Source organism: Pristiophorus japonicus, chromosome 4 (assembly GCF_044704955.1).
Source record: "Pristiophorus japonicus isolate sPriJap1 chromosome 4, sPriJap1.hap1, whole genome shotgun sequence".
Classification (NCBI taxonomy): Eukaryota; Metazoa; Chordata; class Chondrichthyes; family Pristiophoridae; genus Pristiophorus; species Pristiophorus japonicus.
Genome location: NC_091980.1, coordinates 2,047,755 through 2,066,873, shown reverse-complemented (window position 1 = coordinate 2,066,873; position 19,119 = coordinate 2,047,755).

The window sequence follows — 19,119 nt, the reverse complement described above, 5'->3', positions numbered from 1 at the left end:
TCACTGGGGTACAGTCCTACACACACACAGACTCTCACTGGGGTACAGTCCCACACACACTGACTCTCACTGGGGTACAGTCCCACACACATTGACTCTCACTGGGGTACAGTCCCACACACACTGACTCTCACTGGGGTACAGTCCCACACACATTGACTCTCACTGGGGTACAGTCCCACACACACTGACTCTCACTGGGGTACTGTCCCACACACACTGACTCTCACTGGGGTACATTCCCACACACACTGACTCTCACTGGGGTACAGTCCCACACACATTGACTCTCAATGGGGTACTGTCCCACACACACTGACTCTCACTGGGGTACATTCCCACACACACTGACTCTCACTGGGGTACAGTCCCACACACATTGTCTCTCACTGGGGTACAGTCCCACACACACTGACTCTCACTGGGGTACAGTCCCACACACACTGACTCTCATTGGGGTTGATTCCCACACACACTGACTCTCACTGGGATACAGTCCCAGACACACTGACTCTCACTGGGGTACAGTCCCACACACACTGACTCTCACTGGGATACTGTCCCACACACACTGACTCTCACTGGGTTATGGGTCCCACACACACTGACTCTCACTGGGGTATGGGTCCCACACACACTGACTCTCACGGGGGTACGGTCCCACACACACTGACTCTCACTGGGGTACAGTCCCACACACACTGACTCTCACTGGGGTACAGTCCCACACACATTGACTCTCACTCGGGTACAGTCCCACACACACTGTCTCTCACTGGGGTACAGTCCCACACACACTAACTCTCACTGGGGTACAGACCCACACACACTGACTCTCACTGGGGTACAGTCCCACACACACTAACTCTCATTGGGGTACAGGTCCCACACACACTGACTCTCATTGGGGTATAGTCCCACACACACTGATTCTCACTGGGGTACAGTCCCACACACACTGACTCTCACTGGGGTACAGTCCCACACACATTGACTCTCACTGGGGTACAGTCCCACACGCATTGCCTCTCACTGGGGTACAGTCCCACACACACTGACTCTCACTGGGGTACAGTCCCACATACACTGACTCTCACTGGAGTACAGACCCACACACACTGACTCTCACTGAGGTACATTCCCACACACACTGACTCTCACTGGGGTACAGTCCCACACACATTGACTCTCACTGCGGTACAGTCCCACACACACTGACTCTCACTGGGGTACTGTCCCACACACATTGACTCTCACTGGGGTACTGTCCCACACACACACTGACTCTCACTGGGGTACAGACCCACACACACTGACTCTCACTGGGGTACAGACCCACACACACTGACTCTCACTGGGGTACAGTCCCACACACACTGACTCTCACTGGGGTACGGGTAACACACACACTGACTCTCACTGGGGTACAGTCGCACAAACACTGACTCTCACTGGGGTACAGTCCCACACACACTGACTCTCACTGGGGTACTGTCCCACACACACACTGACTCTCACTGGGGTACAGTCCCACACACACTGACTCTCACTGGGGTACAGTCCCACACACGCTGACTCTCACTGGGGTACTGTCCCACACACACTGACTCTCACTGGGGTACAGTCCCACACACACTGACTATCACTGGGGTACAGTCCCACACACACTGACTCTCATGGGGTACAGACCCACACACACTGACTCTCACTGGGGTAGTGTCCCACACACACTGACTCTCACTGGGGTACTGTCCCACACACACACTGACTCTCACTGGGGTATGGGTACCACACACACTGACTCTCACTGGGGTATGGGTCCCACACACACTGACTCTCACTGGGGTACAGTCCCACACACACTGACTCTCACTGGGGTACAATCCCACACAAACTGACTCTCACTGTGGTACAGGTCCCACACACACTGACTCTCATTGGGGTATAGTCGCACACACACTGATTCTCACTGTGGTACAGTCCCACACACACTGACTCTCACTGGGGTTAGGTTCCCACACACACTGACTCTCATTGGGGTAGTGTCCCACACACACTGACTCTCACCAGGGTACTGTCGCACACACACACTGACTCTCACTGGGGTACAGTCCCACACACACTGACTCTCACTGGGGTACAGTCCCATACACATACTGACTCTCACTGGGGTACAGTCCCACACACACTGACTCTCACTGGGGTACTGTCCCACACACACTGACTCTCACTGGGGTACTGTCCCACACTCACTGACTCTCACTGGGGTACAGTCCCACACACACTGACTCTCACTGGGATGCTGTCCCACACACACTGACTCTCACTGGGTATGGGTCCCACACACACTGACTCTCACTGGGGTACTGTCCCACACACACTGACTCTCACTGGGGTACAGTCCCATACACATACTGACTCTCACTGGGGTACAGTCCCACACACACTGACTCTCACTGGGGTACTGTCCCACACACACTGACTCTCACTGGGGTACTGTCCCACACTCACTGACTCTCACTGGGGTACAGTCCCACACACACTGACTCTCACTGGGGTACAGTCCCACACACACTGACTCTCACTGGGATACTGTCCCACACACACTGACTCTCACTGGGTATGGGTCCCACACACACTGACTCTCACTGGGGTATGGGTCCCACACACACTGACTCTCACTGGGGTACAGTCCCACACACACTGACTCTCACTGGGGTACAATCCCTCACACACTGACTCTCACTGGGGTACAGGTCCCACACACACTGACTCTCATTGGGGTATCGTCCCACACACACTGATTCTCACTGGGGTACAGTCCCACACACACTGACTCTCACTGGGTTACAGTCCCACACAAACTGACTCTCACTGGGGTACAGTCCACTATACACACTGACTCTCACTGGGGTACAGTCCTACACACACACAGACTCTCACTGGGGTACAGTCCCACACACACTGACTCTCACTGGGGTACAGTCCCACACACATTGACTCTCACTGGGGTACAGTCCCACACACACTGACTCTCACTGGGGTACAGTCCCACACACATTGACTCTCACTGGGGTACAGTCCCACACACACTGACTCTCACTGGGGTACTGTCCCACACACACTGACTCTCACTGGGGTACATTCCCACACACACTGACTCTCACTGGGGTACAGTCCCACACACATTGACTCTCAATGGGGTACTGTCCCACACACACTGACTCTCACTGGGGTACATTCCCACACACACTGACTCTCACTGGGGTACAGTCCCACACACATTGTCTCTCACTGGGGTACAGTCCCACACACACTGACTCTCACTGGGATACTGTCCCACACACACTGACTCTCACTGGGTTATGGGTCCCACACACACTGACTCTCACTGGGATACAGTCCCAGACACACTGACTCTCACTGGGGTACAGTCCCACACACACTGACTCTCACTGGGATACTGTCCCACACACACTGACTCTCACTGGGTTATGGGTCCCACACACACTGACTCTCACTGGGGTATGGGTCCCACACACACTGACTCTCACGGGGGTACGGTCCCACACACACTGACTCTCACTGGGGTACAGTCCCACACACACTAACTCTCATTGGGGTACAGGTCCCACACACACTGACTCTCATTGGGGTATAGTCCCACACACACTGATTCTCACTGGGGTACAGTCCCACACACACTGACTCTCACTGGGGTACTGTCCCACACACATTGACTCTCACTGGGGTACAGTCCCACACGCATTGCCTCTCACTGGGGTACAGTCCCACACACACTGACTCTCACTGGGGTACAGTCCCACATACACTGACTCTCACTGGAGTACAGACCCACACACACTGACTCTCACTGGGGTACATTCCCACACACACTGACTCTCACTGGGGTACAGTCCCACACACATTGACTCTCACTGCGGTACAGTCCCACACACACTGACTCTCACTGGGGTACTGTCCCACACACATTGACTCTCACTGGGGTACTGTCCCACACACACACTGACTCTCACTGGGGTACAGACCCACACACACTGACTCTCACTGGGGTACAGACCCACACACACTGACTCTCACTGGGGTACAGTCCCACACACACTGACTCTCACTGGGGTACGGGTAACACACACACACTGACTCTCACTGGGGTACAGTCGCACAAACACTGACTCTCACTGGGGTACAGTCCCACACACACTGACTCTCACTGGGGTACTGTCCCACACACACACTGACTCTCACTGGGGTACAGTCCCACACACACTGACTCTCACTGGGGTACAGTCCCACACACGCTGACTCTCACTGGGGTACTGTCCCACACACACTGACTCTCACTGGGGTACAGTCCCACACACACTGACTATCACTGGGGTACAGTCCCACACACACTGACTCTCATGGGGTACAGACCCACACACACTGACTCTCACTGGGGTAGTGTCCCACACACACTGACTCTCACTGGGGTACTGTCCCACACACACACTGACTCTCACTGGGGTACAGTCCCACACACACTGACTCTCACTGGGGTACTGTCCCACACACACTGACTCTCACTGGGGTACTGTCCCACACACACACTGACTCTCACTGGGGTACAGACCCACACACACTGACTCTCACTGGGGTACAGACCCACACACACTGACTCTCACTGGGGTACAGTCCCACACACACTGACTCTCACTGGGGTACGGGTAACACACACACTGACTCTCACTGGGGTACAGTCGCACACACACTGACTCTCACTGGGGTACAGGCACACACACACTGACTCTCACTGGGGTACTGTCCCACACACACACTGACTCTCACTGGGGTACAGACCCACACACACTGACTCTCACTGGGGTAGTGTCCCACACACACTGACTCTCACTGGGGTACTGTCCCACACACACACTGACTCTCACTGGGGTACAGTCCCACACACACTGACTCTCACTGGGGTACTGTCCCACACACACTGACTCTCACTGGGGTACAGTCCCACATACATACTGACTCTCACTGGGGTACAGTACCACACACACTGACTCTCACTGGGGTACTGTCCCACACCCACTGACTCTCACTGGGGTAGTGTCCCACACACACTGACTATCACTGGGGTACGGGTCCCACACACACTGACTCTCAATGGGGTACAGTCCCACAAACACTGACTCTCACTGGGGTACTGTCCCACACACAATGACTCTCACTGGGGTACAGGTCCCACACACACTGACTCTCACTGGGGTACAGTCCCACACACACTGACTCTCACTGGGGTACAGTCCCACACACACTGACTCACACTGGGGTACAGTCCACTATACACACTGACTCTCACTGGGGTACAGTCCCACACACATTGACTCTCACTGGGGTACAGTCCCACACACACTGACTCTCACTGGGGTACAGTCCCACACACACTGACTCTCACTGGGGTACATTCCCACACACACTGACTCTCACTGGGATACAGTCCCACACACACTGACTCTCACTGGGGTCCAGTCCCACACACACTGACTCTCACTGGGATACTGTCCCACACACACTGACTCTCACTGGGGTATGGGTCCCACACACACTGACTCTCACTGGGGTACTGTCCCACACACACTGACTCTCACTGGGGTACAGGTCCCACACACACTGACTCTCACTGGGGTACAGTCCCACACACACTGACTCTCACTGTGTTACAGTCCCACAGACACTGACTCTCACTGTCGTACAGTTCCACACAAACTGACTCTCACTTGGATACTGTCCCACACACACTGACTCTCACTGGGGTATGGGTCCCACACACACTGACTCTCACTGGGGTATGGGTCCCATACACACTGACTCTCACTGGGGTACAGTCCCACACACACTGACTCTCACTGGGGTACAGTCCCACACACACTGACTCTCACTGGGGTACAGTCCCACACACACTGACTCTCACTGGGATACTGTCCCACACACACTGAATCTCACTGGGTCTGGGTCCCACACACACTGACTCTCACTGGGGTATGGGTCCCACACACACTGACTCTCACTGGGATACAGGCCCACACACACTGACTCTCACTGGGGTACAATCCCACACACACTGACTCTCACTGGGGTACAGTCCACTATACACACTGACTCTCACTGGGGTACAGTCCTACACACACACAGACTCTCACTGGGGTACAGTCCCACACACACTGACTCTCACTGGGGTACAGTCCCACACACATTGACTCTCACTGGGGTACAGTCCCACTCACATTGACTCTCACTGGGGTACAGTCCCACACACACTGACTCTCACTGGGGTACAGTCCCACACACACTGACTCTCACTGGGGTACAGTCCTACACACATTGACTCTCACTGGGGTACAGTCCCACACACACTGACTCTCACTGGGGTGCAGTCCCACACACACTGACTCTCACTGGGGTACATTCCCACACATACTGACTCTCACTGGGATACAGTCCCACACACACTGACTCTCACTGGGGTACAGTCCCACACACACTGACTCTCACTGGGATACTGTCCCACACACACTGACTCTCACTGGGGTATGGGTCCCACACACACTGACTCTCACTGGGGTACGGGTCCCACACACACTGACTCTCACTGGGGTACAGTCCCACACACACACTAACTCTCACTGGGGTACTGTCCCACACACACTGACTCTCACTGGGGTACAGTCCCACACACACTGACTCTCACTGTGGTACTGTCCCACACACACACTGACTCTCACTGGGGTACAGTCCAACACACACTGACTCTCACTGGGATACAGTCCCACACACACTGACTCTCACTGGGGCACTGTCCCACACACACTGACTCTCACTGGGGTACAGTCCCACACACACTGACTCTCACTGGGGTACAGACCCACACACACTGACTCTCACTGGGGTAGTGTCCCACACACACTGACTCTCACTGGGGTACTGTCCCACATACACACTGACTCTCACTGGGATGCTGTCCCACACACACTGACTCTCACTGGGGTATGGGTCCCACACACACTGACTCTCACTGGGGTATGGGTCCCACACACACTGACTCTCACTGGGGTACAGTCCCACACACACTGACTCTCACTGGGGTACAATCCCACACAAACTGACTCTGACTGGGGTACAGGTCCCACACACACTGACTCTCATTGGGGTATAGTCCCACACACACTGATTCTCACTGGGGTACAGTCCCACACACACTGACTCTCACTGGGGTACAGTCCCACACACACTGACTCTCACTGGGGTACAGTGCACTACACACACTGACTCTCACTGGGATACAGTCCCACACACACACAGACTCTCACTGGTGTACAGTCCCACACACACTGACTCTCACTGGGGTACAGTCCCACACACATTGACTCTCACTGGGGTACAGTCCCACACACACTGACTCTCACTGGGGTACAGTCACACACACATTGACACTCACTGGGGTACAGTCCCACACACACTGACTCTCACTGGGGTACAGTCCCACACACACACTGACTCTCACTGGGGTACAGTCCCACACACACTGACTCTCACTGGGGTACAGTCCCACACACACTGACTCTCACTGGGGTACAGACCCACACACACTGACTCTCACTGGGGTAGTGTCCCACACACACTGACTCTCACTGGGGTACTGTCGCACACACACACTGACTCTCACTGGGGTACAGTCCCACACACACTGACTCTCACTGGGGTACTGTCCCACACACACTGACTCTCACTGGGGTACAGTCCCACACACACTGACTCTCACTGGGGTACTGTCCCACACACACTGACTCTCACTGGGGTACTGTCCCACACCCACTGACTCTCACTGGGGTAGTGTCCCACACACACTGACTCTCACTGGGGTACAGTCCCACACACACTGACTCTCACTGGGTTACAGTCCCACACACACTGACTCTCACTGTGGTACAGTCCCTCACACACTGACTCTCACTGGGATACTGTCCCACACACACTGACTCTCACTGGGGTATGGGTCCCACACACACTGACTCTCACTGGGGTATGGGTCCCACACACACTGACTCTCACTGGGGTACAGTCCCACACACACTGACTCTCACTGGGGTACTATCCCACACACACTGACTCTCACTGGGGTACAGGTCCCACACACACTGACTCTCATTGATGTATAGTCGCACACACACTGATTCTCACTGTGGTACAGTCCCACACACACTGACTCTCACTGGGGTTAGGTTCCCACACACACTGACTCTCATTGGGGTCGTGTCCCACACACACTGACTCTCACTAGGGTACTGTCGCACACACACACTGACTCTCACTGGGGTACAGTCCCACACACACTGACTCTCACTGGGGAACAGTCCCATACACACTGACTCTCACTGGGGTACTGTCCCACACACACTGACTCTCACTGGGGTACAGTCCCACACACATACTGACTCTCACTGGAGTACAGTCCCACACACACTGACTCTTACTGGGGTACTGTCCCACACACACTGACTCTCACTGGGGTACATTCCCACACACACTGACTCTCACTGGGGTACAGTCCCACACACATTGACTCTCACTGGGGTACAGTCCCACACACACTGACTCTCACTGGGGTACAATCCCACACACACTGACTCTCACTGTGGTACAGGTCCCGCACACACTGACTCTCATTGGGGTATAGTTGCACACACACTGATTCTCACTGTGGTACAGTCCCACACACACTGACTCTCACTGGGGTTAGGTTCCCATACACACTGACTCTCATTGGGGTAGTGTCCCACACACACTGACTCTCACTAGGGTACTGTCGCACACACACACTGACTCTCACTGGGGTACAGTCCCACACACACTGACTCTCACTGGGGTACAGTCCCATACACACTGACTCTCACTGGGGTACTGTCCCACACACACTGACTCTCACTGGGGTACAGTCCCACACACATACTGACTCTCACTGGGGTACAGTCCCACACAGACTGACTCTCACTGGGGTACTATCCCACACACACTGACTCTCACTGGGGTACAGTCCCACTCACATTGACTCTCACTGGGGTACAGTCCCACACACACTGACTCTCACTGGGGTACAGTCCCACACACACTGACTCTCACTGGGGTACAGTCCCACACACATTGACTCTCACTGGGGTACAGTCCCACACACACTGACTCTCACTGGGGTACAGTCCCACACACACTGACTCTCACTGGGGTACATTCCCACACATACTGACTCTCACTGGGATACAGTCCCACACACACTGACTCTCACTGGGGTACAGTCCCACACACACTGACTCTCACTGGGATACTGTCCCACACACACTGACTCTCACTGGGGTATGGGTCCCACACACACTGACTCTCACTGGGGTACGGGTCCCACACACACTGACTCTCACTGGGGTACAGTCCCACACACACACTAACTCTCACTGGGGTACTGTCCCACACACACTGACTCTCACTGGGGTACAGTCCCACACACACTGACTCTCACTGTGGTACTGTCCCACACACACACTGACTCTCACTGGGGTACAGTCCAACACACACTGACTCTCACTGGGATACAGTCCCACACACACTGACTCTCACTGGGGCACTGTCCCACACACACTGACTCTCACTGGGGTACAGTCCCACACACACTGACTCTCACTGGGGTACAGACCCACACACACTGAATCTCACTGGGGTAGTGTCCCACACACACTGACTCTCACTGGGGTACTGTCCCACATACACACTGACTCTCACTGGGATGCTGTCCCACACACACTGACTCTCACTGGGGTATGGGTCCCACACACACTGACTCTCACTGGAGTATGGGTCCCACACACACTGACTCTCACTGGGGTACAGTCCCACACACACTGACTCTCACTGGGGTACAATCCCACACACACTGACTCTGACTGGGGTACAGGTCCCACACACACTGACTCTCATTGGGGTATAGTCCCACACACACTGATTCTCACTGGGGTACAGTCCCACACACACTGACTCTCACTGGGGTACAGTCCCACACACACTGACTCTCACTGGGGTACAGTGCACTACACACACTGACTCTCACTGGGATACAGTCCCACACACACACAGACTCTCACTGGTGTACAGTCCCACACACATTGACTCTCACTGGGGTACAGTCCCACACACACTGACTCTCACTGGGGTACAGTCCCACACACATTGACACTCACTGGGGTACAGTCCCACACACACTGACTCTCACTGGGGTACAGTCCCACACACACACTGACTCTCACTGGGGTACAGTCCCACACACACTGACTCTCACTGGGGTACAGTCCCACACACACTGACTCTCACTGGGGTACAGACCCACACACACTGACTCTCACTGGGGTAGTGTCCCACACACACTGACTCTCACTGGGGTACGGGTACCACACACACTGACTCTCACTGGGGTACAGTCCCACACACACTGACTCTCACTGGGGTACAGTCCCACACACACTGACTCTCACTGGGGTACAGTCCCACACACACTGACTCTCACTGGGGTACAGTCCCACATACACTGACTCTCACTGGGGTACAGTCCCACACACACTGACTCTCACTGGGGTACAGTCCCACACACACTGACTCTCACTGGGGTACAGGTCCCACACACACTGACTCTCACTGGGGTACAGTCCCACACACACTGACTCTCACTGGGGTACAGTCCCACACACACTAACTCTCACTGGGGTACAGTCCCACACACACTGACTCTCACTGGGGTACAGTCCCACACACACTGACTCTCACTGGGTTACAGTCCCACACACACTGACTCTCACTGTGGTACAGTCCCACACACACTGACTCTCACTGGGATACTGTCCCACACACACTGACTCTCACTGGGGTATGGGTCCCACACACACTGACTCTCACTGGGGTATGGGTCCCACACACACTGACTCTCACTGGGGTACAGTCCCACACACACTGACTCTCACTGGGGTACTATCCCACACACACTGACTCTCACTGGGGTACAGGTCCCACACACACTGACTCTCATTGATGTATAGTCGCACACACACTGATTCTCACTGTGGTACAGTCCAACACACACTGACTCTCACTGGGGTTAGGTTCCCACACACACTGACTCTCATTGGGGTAGTGTCCCACACACACTGACTCTCACTAGGGTACTGTCGCACACACACACTGACTCTCACTGGGGTACAGTCCCACACACACTGACTCTCACTGGGGAACAGTCCCATACACACTGACTCTCACTGGGGTACTGTCCCACACACACTGACTCTCACTGGGGTACAGTCCCACACACATACTGACTCTCACTGGGGTACAGTCCCACACACACTAACTCTCACTGGGGTACTGTCCCAAACACACTGACTCTCACTGGGGTACTGTCCCACACACACTGACTCTCACTGGGGTACAGTCCCACACACACTGACTCTCACTGGGGTACAATCCCACACACACTGACTCTCACTGTGGTACAGGTCCCGCACACACTGACTCTCATTGGGGTATAGTCGCACACACACTGATTCTCACTGGGGTACAGTCCAACACACACTGACTCTCACTGGGGTTAGGTTCCCATACACACTGACTCTCATTGGGGTAGTGTCCCACACACACTGACTCTCACTAGGGTACTGTCGCACACACACACTGACTCTCACTGGGGTACAGTCCCACACACACTGACTCTCACTGGGGTACAGTCCCATACACACTGACTCTCACTGGGGTACTGTCCCACACACACTGACTCTCACTGGGGTATGGGTCCCACACACACTGACTCTCACTGGGGTACAGGCCCACACACACTGACTCTCACTGGGGTACAATCCCACACACACAGACTCTCACTGGGGTACAGGTCCCACACACACTGACTCTCATTGGGGTATAGTCCCACACACACTGATTCTCACTGGGGTACAGTCCCACACACACTGACTCTCACTGGGGTACAGTCCCACACACACTGACTCTCACTGGCGTACAGTCCACTATACACACTGACTCTCACTGGGGTACAGTCCTACACACACACAGACTCTCACTGGGGTACAGTCCCACACACACTGACTCTCACTGGGGTACAGTCCCACACACATTGACTCTCACTGGGGTACAGTCCCACTCACATTGACTCTCACTGGGGTACAGTCCCACACACACTGACTCTCACTGGGGTACAGTCCCACACACACTGACTCTCACTGGGGTACAGTCCCACACACATTGACTCTCACTGGGGTACAGTCCCACACACACTGACTCTCACTGGGGTACAGTCCCACACACACTGACTCTCACTGAGGTACATTCCCACACATACTGACTCTCACTGGGATACAGTCCCACACACACTGACTCTCACTGGGGTACAGTCCCACACACACTGACTCTCACTGGGATACTGTCCCACACACACTGACTCTCACTGGGGTATGGGTCCCACACACACTGACTCTCACTGGGGTACGGGTCCCACACACACTGACTCTCACTGGGGTACAGTCCCACACACACACTAACTCTCACTGGGGTACTGTCCCACACACACTGACTCTCACTGGGGTACAGTCCCACACACACTGACTCTCACTGTGGTACTGTCCCACACACACACTGACTCTCACTGGGGTACAGTCCAACACACACTGACTCTCACTGGGATACAGTCCCACACACACTGACTCTCACTGGGGCACTGTCCCACACACACTGACTCTCACTGGGGTACAGTCCCACACACACTGACTCTCACTGGGGTACAGACCCACACACACTGACTCTCACTGGGGTAGTGTCCCACACACACTGACTCTCACTGGGGTACTGTCCCACATACACACTGACTCTCACTGGGATGCTGTCCCACACACACTGACTCTCACTGGGGTATGGGTCCCACACACACTGACTCTCACTGGGTTATGGGTCCCACATACACTGACTCTCACTGGGGTACAGTCCCACACACACTGACTCTCACTGGGGTACAATCCCACACACACTGACTCTGATTGGGGTACAGGTCCTACACACACTGACTCTCATTGGGGTATAGTCCCACACACACTGATTCTCACTGGGGTACAGTCCCACACACACTGACTCTCACTGGGGTACAGTCCCACACACACTGACTCTCACTGGGGTACAGTGCACTACACACACTGACTCTCACTGGGATACAGTCCCACACACACACAGACTCTCACTGGTGTACAGTCCCACACACACTGACTCTCACTGGGGTACAGTCCCACACACATTGACTCTCACTGGGGTACAGTCCCACACACACTGACTCTCACTGGGGTACAGACCCACACACACTGACTCTCACTGGGGTAGTGTCCCACACACACTGACTCTCACTGGGGTACTGTCGCACACACACACTGACTCTCACTGGGGTACAGTCCCACACACACTGACTCTCACTGGGGTACTGTCCCACACACACTGACTCTCACTGGGGTACAGTCCCACACACACTGACTCTCACTGGGGTACTGTCCCACACACACTGACTCTCACTGGGGTACTGTCCCACACCCACTGACTCTCACTGGGGTAGTGTCCCACACACACTGACTCTCACTGGGGTACGGGTACCACACACACTGACTCTCACTGGGGTACAGTCCCACACACACTGACTCTCACTGGGGTACAGTCCCACATACACTGACTCTCACTGGGGTACAGTCCCACACACACTGACTCTCACTGGGGTACAGTCCCACACACACTGACTCTCACTGGGGTACAGGTCCCACACACACTGACTCTCACTGGGGTACAGTCCCACACGCACTGACTCTCACTGGGTTACAGTCCCACACACACTGACTCTCACTGTGGCACAGTCCCACACACACTGACTCTCACTGGGATACTGTCCCACACACACTGACTCTCACTGGGGTATGGGTCCCACACACACTGACTCTCACTGGGGTATGGGTCCCACACACACTGACTCTCACTGGGGTACAGTCCCACACACACTGACTCTCACTGGGGTACTATCCCACACACACTGACTCTCACTGGGGTACAGTCCCACACACACTGACTCTCACTGGGGTACAGTCCCACACACACTGACTCTCACTGGGGTAGTGTCCCACACACACTGACTCTCATTGGGGTAGTGTCCCACACACACTGACTCTCACTAGGGTACTGTCGCACACACACACTGACTCTCACTGGGGTACAGTCCCACACACACTGACTCTCACTGGGGAACAGTCCCATACACACTGACTCTCACTGGGGTACTGTCCCACACACACTGACTCTCACTGGGGTACAGTCCCACACACATACTGACTCTCACTGGGGTACAGTCCCACACACACTAACTCTCACTGGGGTACTGTCCCAAACACACTGACTCTCACTGGGGTACTGTCCCACACACACTGACTCTCACTGGGGTACAGTCCCACACACATTGACTCTCACTGGAGTACAGTCCCACACACACTGACTCTCACTGGGGTACTGTCCCACACACACTGACTCTCACTGGGGTACATTCCCACACACACTGACTCTCACTGGGGTACAGTCCCACACACATTGACTCTCACTGGGGTACAGTCCCACACACACTGACTCTCACTGGGGTACAATCCCACACACACTGACTCTCACTGTGGTACAGGTCCCGCACACACTGACTCTCATTGGGGTATAGTCGCACACACACTGATTCTCACTGTGGTACAGTCCCACACACACTGACTCTCACTGGGGTTAGGTTCCCATACACACTGACTCTCATTGGGGTAGTGTCCCACACACACTGACTCTCACTAGGGTACTGTCGCACACACACACTGACTCTCACTGGGGTACAGTCCCACACACACTGACTCTCACTGGGGTACAGTCCCATACACACTGACTCTCACTGGGGTACTGTCCCACACACACTGACTCTCACTGGGGTACAGTCCCACACACATACTGACTCTCACTGGGGTACAGTCCCACACACACTGACTCTCACTGGGGTACAGTCCCACACACATACTGACTCTCACTGGGGTACAGTCCCACACACACTGACTCTCACTGGGGTACTATCCCACACACACTGACTCTCACTGGGGTACAGGTCCCACACACACTGACTCTCATTGATGTATAGTCGCACACACACTGATTCTCACTGTGGTACAGTCCCACACACACTGACTCTCACTGGGGTTAGGTTCCCACACACACTGACTCTCATTGGGGTAGTGTCCCACACACACTGACTCTCACTAGGGTACTGTCGCACACACACACTGACTCTCACTGGGGTATGGGTCCCACACACACTGACTCTCACTGGGGTACAGTCCCACACACACTGACTCTCACTGGGGAACAGTCCCATACACACTGACTCTCACTGGGGTACTGTCCCACACACACTGACTCTCACTGGGGTACAGTCCCACACACATTGACTCTCACTGGAGTACAGTCCCACACACACTGACTCTCACTGGGGTACTGTCCCACACACACTGACTCTCACTGGGGTACATTCCCACACACACTGACTCTCACTGAGGTACAGTCCCACACACATTGACTCTCACTGGGGTACAGTCCCACACACACTGACTCTCACTGGGGTACAATCCCACACACACTGACTCTCACTGTGGTACAGGTCCCGCACACACTGACTCTCATTGGGGTATAATCGCACACACACTGATTCTCACTGTGGTACAGTCCAACACACACTGACTCTCACTGGGGTTAGGTTCCCATACACACTGACTCTCATTGGGGTAGTGTCCCACACACACTGACTCTCACTAGGGTACTGTCGCACACACACACTGACTCTCACTGGGGTACAGTCCCACACACACTGACTCTCACTGGGGTACAGTCCCATACACACTGACTCTCACTGGGGTACTGCACCACACACACTGACTCTCACTGGGGTACAGGTCCCACACACACTGACTCTCACTGGGGTACAGTCCCACACACACTGACTCTCACTGTGTTACAGTCCCACACACACTGACTCTCACTGTCGTACAGTTCCACACAAACTGACTCTCACTGGGATACTGTCCCACACACACTGACTCTCACTGGGGTATGGGTCCCAAACACACTGACTCTCACTGGGGTATGGGTCCCACACACACTGACTCTCACTGGGGTACAGTCCCACACACACTGACTCTCACTGGGGTACAGTCCCACACACACTGACTCTCACTGGGGTACAGTCCCACACACACTGACTCTCACTGGGATACTGTCCCACACACACTGACTCTCACTGTGTCTGGGTCCCACACACACTGACTCTCACTGGGATATGGGTCCCACACACACTGACTCTCACTGGTGTACAGGCCCACACACACTGACTCTCACTGGGGTACAATCCCACACACACTGACTCTCACTGGGGTATAGGTTCCACACACACTGACTCTCATTGGGGTATAGTCCCACACACACTGATTCTCACTGGGGTACAGTCCCACACACACTGACTCTCACTGGGGTACAGTCCCACACACAATGACTCTCACTGGGGTACAGTCCACTATACACACTGACTCTCACTGGGGTACAGTCCTACACACACACAGACTCTCACTGGGGTACAGTCCCACACACACTGACTCTCACTGGGGTACAGTCCCACACACATTGACTCTCACTGGGGTACAGTCCCACTCACATTGACTCTCACTGGGGTACAGTCCCACACACACTGACTCTCACTGGGGTACAGTCCCACACACACTGACTCTCACTGGGGTACAGTCCCACACACATTGACTCTCACTGGGGTACAGTCCCACACACACTGACTCTCACTGGGGTACAGTCCCACACACACTGACTCTCACTGGGGTACATTCCCACACATACTGACTCTCACTGGGATACAGTCCCACACACACTGACTCTCACTGGGGTACAGTCCCACACACACTGACTCTCACTGGGATACTGTCCCACACACACTGACTCTCACTGGGGTATGGGTCCCACACACACTGACTCTCACTGGGGTACGGGTCCCACACACACTGACTCTCACTGGGGTACAGTCCCACACAAACACTAACTCTCACTGGGTTACTGTCCCACACACACTGACTCTCACTGGGGTACAGTCCCACACACACTGACTCTCACTGTGGTACTGTCCCACACACACACTGACTCTCACTGGGGTACAGTCCAACACACACTGACTCTCACTGGGATACAGTCCCACACACACTGACTCTCACTGGGGCACTGTCCCACACACACTGACTCTCACTGGGGTACAGTCCCACACACACTGACTCTCACTGGGGTACATTCCCACACACACTGACTCTCACTGGGGTACAGTCCCACACAGATTGACTCTCACTGGGGTACAGTCCCACACACACTGACTCTCACTGGGGTACAATCCCACACACACTGACTCTCACTGTGGTACAGGTCCCGCACACACTGACTCTCATTGGGGTATAGTCGCACACACACTGATTCTCACTGTGGTACAGTCCAACACACACTGACTCTCACTGGGGTTAGGTTCCCATACACACTGACTCTCATTGGGGTAGTGTCCCACACACACTGACTCTCACTAGGGTACTGTCGCACACACACACTGACTCTCACTGGGGTACAGTCCCACACACACTGACTCTCACTGGGGTACAGTCCCATACACACTGACTCTCACTGGGGTACTGTACCACACACACTGACTCTCACTGGGGTACAGGTCCCACACACACTGACTCTCACTGGGGTACAGTCCCACACACACTGACTCTCACTGTGTTACAGTCCCACACACACTGACTCTCACCTGTCGTACAGTTCCACACAAACTGACTCTCACTGGGATACTGTCCCACACACACTGACTCTCACTGGGGTATGGGTCCCAAACACACTGACTCTCACTGGGGTATGGGTCCCACACACACTGACTCTCACTGGGGTACAGTCCCACACACACTGACTCTCACTGGGGTACAGTCCCACACACACTGACTCTCACTGGGGTACAGTCCCACACACACTGACTCTCACTGGGATACTGTCCCACACACACTGACTCTCACTGGGTCTGGGTCCCACACACACTGACTCTCACTGGGATATGGGTCCCACACACACTGACTCTCACTGGGGTACAGGCCCACACACACTGACTCTCACTGGGGTACAATCCCACACACACTGACTCTCACTGGGGTACAGGTCCCACACACACTGTCTCTCATTGGGGTATAGTCCCACACACACTGATTCTCACTGGGGTACAGTCCCACACACACTGACTCTCACTGGGGTACAGTCCCACACACACTGACTCTCACTGGGGTACAGTCCACTATACACACTGACTCTCACTGGGGTACAGTCCCACACACACTGACTCTCACTGGGGTACAGTCCCACACACACTGACTCTCACTGGGGTACATTCCCACACATACTGACTCTCACTGGGATACAGTCCCACACACACTGACTCTCACTGGGGTACAGTCCCACACACACTGACTCTCACTGGGATACTGTCCCACACACACTGACTCTCACTGGGGTATGGGTCCCACACACACTGACTCTCACTGGGGTACGGGTCCCACACACACTGACTCTCACTGGGGTACAGTCCCACACAAACACTAACTCTCACTGGGGTACTGTCCCACACACACTGACTCTCACTGGGGTACAGTCCCACACACACTGACTCTCACTGTGGTACTGTCCCACACACACACTGACTCTCACTGGGGTACAGTCCAACACACACTGACTCTCACTGGGATACAGTCCCACACACACTGACTCTCACTGGGGCACTGTCCCACACACACTGACTCTCACTGGGGTACAGTCCCACACACACTGACTCTCACTGGGGTACAGAGCCACACACACTGACTCTCACTGGGGTAGTGTCCCACACACACTGACTCT